Source organism: Megalobrama amblycephala, unplaced genomic scaffold (genome assembly GCF_018812025.1).
Source record: "Megalobrama amblycephala isolate DHTTF-2021 unplaced genomic scaffold, ASM1881202v1 scaffold596, whole genome shotgun sequence".
NCBI classification, from domain to species: Eukaryota; Metazoa; Chordata; class Actinopteri; order Cypriniformes; family Xenocyprididae; genus Megalobrama; species Megalobrama amblycephala.
In genome coordinates this window covers 17,645-23,248 of record NW_025953503.1, presented here as the reverse complement: position 1 = coordinate 23,248, position 5,604 = coordinate 17,645, and the positions used below count along the sequence as shown (strand labels likewise).

Here is a 5,604-nt window from a genome sequence, read left to right as displayed (position 1 = left end):
TCTTCTATAATGATTGAACTGAATCACACTAGATAACTGCACTGGTGGTTTATTAACATTATTGTTAGAACAGAGCATACATACACCATAGCGGTTCTCTGACACTTCTTCTCTGGCTCACTGTAACAGCACCCACGTGATCCCGAAGGACAACAGCACCTCCTGTGGCACGGAGCGGAACAACTACAACATCAGGATACCACATCCCTCCCCCCTTAAGAGAAAAAATTACTCCAGAGGTAAGTCACATACGTTCCTTCCCACTACTCACACATGTACAGTAAAGGTGTCATTGCACTTAATACTTTAAACCTAGAGAAACAAACAAAACAAAAAAAAAACAAATCAACAAGAACTGTTTTAGCCATTCTGATCACTTATTGAACAGTTAACACAGACATCTCTTATAACTCTCACATGTTTCTTTTTTTTTTTTTTTTCACCAAAAAAAAACTAACTAGGAAGGTGGGTAGACTACCATCCTTCCAGTGAGTCCCAGAGCTCATTCTTGCTCTGACTTGAGGGATCTCACTACTATGTCACAAAGTCTTTCAGGTAAGTAGGAGTCTGTTTTGTGCGTTCGGACCTGCGCAGTACAGGTAGCGGATCAGCTCCTCTTGGTTTCTTTTCACCAACTGAAGGGTGTGCTTGAACTGTCTCTGAAGCACTCACTTCCTCTCTGACGGAAGTGGGGACATTTGAGTCTGCAGGCAGGGCCTCCAATGCTGTCCCTGAGACTGGAAAACTGGTAGGCTCCTCCGTCCAATCTGACATGCGCGTCTCGCTGCCCCCAATGGTATGCCGTTTTCTCATTTGATCGACATGACGCCTAATGACTCGGCCATCTCCTGTCTGAACTGTATAGGATACAGGTCCGGTGTTATCAACAACGACCGCTGGTATCCAACGAGGTCCATGACTGTAGTTGCGAGTGTACACCTCATCCCCAGGAGAAAAACTCCTCCACTTACTGTGAGTGTCATGTTGACCCTTCTGCTTGAGTTGTTTCTGACGTATCTTTGACTTCACATCAGGCAGCAGAAGATCCAGTGTTGAGCGCAACCTTCTGGACATAAGCATTTCAGCGGGTGACAATCCAGTTGTGGTCTGTGGTGTGATTCTGTAATTGAACAGAAATCTAGCTAACCTGGTGTCTATGGTGTCCCCCGTTATCTTCTTCATTCCTTGCTTGAACGACTGTACAGCTCTTTCCGCTAGACCGTTCGACGCCGGATGGAATGGTGCGGATGTTATGTGCTGTATGCCATTCTGTTTTAGGAATGCCTGAAACTCTTGGCTTGTGAAACAAGTTCCATTGTCCGATACTAGGGTCTGGGGCAAACCATGTATGCTAAAGCACTGTCTGAGCTTTTCAATGGTAACTTGACTTGTAGCTGTATTTCCTGGGTACACATCAATCCATTTGGAGTGTGCATCTACAATGACAAGGAACATTTTTCCTAGAAAAGGGCCAGCGTAATCCACATGCAGTCTGCTCCACGGTGACTCTGGCCACTCCCATGGATGTAGCGGGGCTCCAGCTGGAGAATTCCTGTTTTCCTGACATGTAGAGCAGGACATCACTTCCTTTTCAATTTCGGAGTCCATTCCTGGCCACCAGACATATGAACGAGCTAAGCCCTTCATTCTAGATATTCCTGGATGTGTGTGGTGTAACTGTTTTAAAATGGCTTTCCTACACCTCTGTGGAACGACAACCCTGGCTCCCCAGAGCACGCACCCATCCTTTACACTCAACTCCAGTTTTCTCTGACTGTAGGGCTTGTACTTTGCATCCACCTCCCGTGGCCATCCCTTCAAGCACCAGACTAGCACTTGGGAGAGTGTTTCATCCTTAGCTATCCACTGTCTCAGCTGCTTTGTTGTGATTGGTGGATCCTCCAGGACATCCAACATGAGAACCTGGTCTTCCACGTCCTCTTCCTCTATTTGTGGCAGTGGCAACCTGCTCAGCGCGTCTGCATTGGCATGTTCTTGCCCAGGTTTATAGATGATCTTGTACTCATAAGCTCTGAGTAGTGTTGCCCACCTCTGCACTCTCGGTGACCCCATCTGTGGCACTGGCTTTTTTTCGTGAAACAGGGATATCAGTGGTTTGTGGTCAGTACTAATGGTGAACGTTCGACCGTAGATGTATTTGTGAAACCTTTTGATTCCGAAAATGATCGCTAACCCCTCCTTATCGAGCTGTGAGTACCGCTTCTCGGCTGGTGTTAGTGTGCGTGACATGAACCCCAAAGGCTTTTCACTACCATCTTCCATGACGTGTGACAATACCGCACCTAATCCATAAGGCGAGGCATCACAGGCGAGCACTAGGTCCTTGTCCGCTGAGTAATGACCCAGGACCTTAGCTGACTTCAGTAACTGTTTTGAGTTCTGAAAAGCTTCTTCCTGCTCAGGGTTCCACGTCCACTGAACATCTTTTCTCAACAGTTTGTGTAGTGGCGCTAAGCGTGTAGCTAAGCTAGGTAGGAACTTATTATAGTAGTTCAAGAGACCTAAGTAGGCCTTTAATTCAGTCACGGTGGTTGGCGATGGAGCTTCCTCTATGGCTCTCACTTTGCTCTGCACAGGATGCAAGCCTTCAGCATTAACCACATGCCCGAGGTATTCCACCTCTTTTTTTAGAAACACACATTTGCTTCTGTGGAGACGCAGGCCAGCGTCCTTCAGACGTCTGAGGACCTCCTCTAGGGTCCTCAGATGTTCAGCTTCGTCCTCTTCCTGTCAGAATAATGTCATCTAAATACACAGCTACTCTTGGAAGGCCTTGTAACAGATTTTCCATTGTTCGCTGGAAAATGGCAGGAGCTGAAGAAACTCCAAAAGGTAACCTATTATAGGTGAACAGGCCTCGGTGTGTGTTTATTGTGAGGTATTTCTTTGAAGCCTCATCCATCACAATCTGTTGGTAAGCATGGCTTAAATCAAGCTTGGAGAACTGTTTCCCTCCTGACAGTGCATTAAACAGATCTTCAACACGAGGAATGGGGTATTGCTCGAGTGAGGAGGCACGGTTAACCGTTAGTTTATAATCTCCACATATTCTGACTGACCCATTTGGCTTCAGAACAGGAACAATAGGCGCGGCCCATTCGGCGTACTTGACAGGAGCTATAATGTCCTCTTTCAGCAGACGATCTAACTCCTCTTCTACTTTAGCTCTCATGGCATAAGGAACTGATCGGGGCCTATAAAATTTAGGCTGCGCGTCAGTTTCCACCCGAATGGTTGCTGTCATGCCTTTTAACATGCCTAACTCCTGCTTGAACACATCCTCATTTCTCATGAGTACTTCTGGTAGACTCTGTGCCTCTGTTCTCACATTTTTTATTTCCTCCCACCTCAGCTTCAGGGCTTCCAACCATCCTCTTCCCAACAAACTAGGTCCAGTGCCTTCCACCACCACTAGGGGCAATATCTTTACTTGCTGCTCGTAGTGAACTTCCACTTTTGCTACCCCCACTACTTTGATTTTCTCCCCGGTGTATGACTTAAGTGAAAGTTTAGTTTGTTTTAGTTTCGGACGTTGCTTCTCGCTCCACAGCTCCTTAAATTTCCTCTCATTCATTATGCTTACGCTACACCCTGTGTCAATCTCAAAATTCACTGTTTTTTCATTCACTTCCAACGTCACCTCAAACGGTTTTATCCGCTGAATTGAAGTCTCCGTTTCCATGCAGTTTAATGTGAAAGCATCCTCTTCAGATCTATCACCATCCTGCTTTTCCCATTCTACATTATGTGATCGATGTGGACGTGAACACCGCTCTGCCCTGTATGTTTTCTCGGCTCGGTATGCTTTCTTTTCACTGGGGTATGCTCTTTCTTTCTTTTTATTTCGGCAAGCCTTAGCTATGTGTCCTATTTTCCCGCAACAGTGACACTTTGCCTCTTTAAATTTACACTCGGCTGCGCTATGCTGCTTCCCATGACATCGGTAGCATTCTCTTCCTGCCTTTTTCCATTCACCCTCTTTTTTCCGTGCCCCCTCTGTCTTCATGCTGTTACACGCTAACGGTGTTTTATGGAGGTCTTGAACATTTTTACTAGCAGCTTCCGCCGCTACTGCAATTTTGAACGCTTTTTCAAAAGTCAAATCTGTTTCGGACAGCAAGCGTCTTTGGATCCTGTCATCATTAATACCGCATACCAATCGGTCTCTCAACATCTGTTCCAAGGTAGTACCATAGTTGCAATCATGCGCTAACTGTCTCAATTCTGCTACGTATGTACTGACGGTCTCCATTGGCTGGCGGGTGCGCGAGTCGAATTTGTATCGCTGTACTATTTCGCTCGGTTTTGGGTTGAAGTGCTCTTTCATTAAAGTTTTCACTTGACCATATGTTTTCGAGCTGGGTTTATCTGGACTCACCAAGTTCCTTATGAGCTTGTAGGTGGCTGGTCCCACCACGCTGATGAGGATAGCTCTTTGCTTCTCTCCATCATCAATCCCGTTAGCTTCAAAAAACTGCTCTAGTATCTCACAATACTCTTCCCACGTCTGCTCCTTCAAGTCAAAAGCCGACAGAGTGCCTATCATCGTTGTCATCTTTGCGTTTTTTTCTGTGAATCCTCTGATCCAATGCTAACGTTAGCTTTTCGCTCTCTCACCATCAGCTCACTGAACACATTCAGTATCCTCCACCTTTTAGATCGACACTTCTCTCCTCCTTCCAGTATCCTCGTCGCCAATATGTAATATCTTCTATAATGATTGAACTGAATCACACTAGATAACTGCACTGGTGGTTTATTAACATTATTGTTAGAACAGAGCATACATACACCATAGCGGTTCTCTGACACTTCTTCTCTGGCTCACTGTAACAGCACCCACGTGATCCCGAAGGACAACAGCACCTCCTGTGGCACGGAGCGGAACAACTACAACATCAGGATACCACAAATAATTTTTCCAAAAGGAGGTTTTTGTAGAGATGCAATAGAATAACCATTTTGTGGTTCCCCAAAGAACCTTTTAGTGAACAGAAATAATATTGTAAGTTTTATGAAAGAATTTTTTTTCTTAATTTTAAAAATATAATCTGAAAACCCTTTTTATATTTTTAATATTTATTGGATGTAAATCTTCAGTTCATGCACACACTCTCTTTGTAAGCAATTAGACTTTGCTCAGTACTTTGAGATTCTTCTTAAATTAAATCTTAACCTCTGGACATGAATTAATTTGAATAATGAAATTAAAATGCCACCCTGCTTATACTAGGCATTTTAGGTCTGCTAAGCTTTTGAAGTCGAGGCTATCATTATAAAAATTCGCAAGTACAATGAAACTCCAAATGGCATACAAAAACAGGTCTCTTGAGAACTTGACAATTTAGCTTCTTTTTAATGTGTGTTTGAATGTTGAAAGAATAATAATGTCAGGAATGACATTCTGGTTTCACAAGGTAAAACTTTTTTTGTGTAAAGATCAAAGCATCCTGGAATAGTTGTCTGTGTATCATCTAATGTGAGAGTATCTGTATTACATGGGCATGTTTGGTCATTTTGGCTTTTGCAGGTTTTACAAAGTGCCATGATCAAGGAGAAAGATGAAAGGGGACATAAGCCTGC

The 5,604-nt window shown here is 44.3% G+C and overlaps 1 pseudogene; it reads right to left on the bottom strand.

Annotated features, from left to right (window-relative positions):
• Positions 1-440: 440 nt before the first annotated feature.
• LOC125262086 lies at positions 441-4,576 on the bottom strand (annotated as a pseudogene).
• Positions 4,577-5,604: the final 1,028 nt, after the last annotated feature.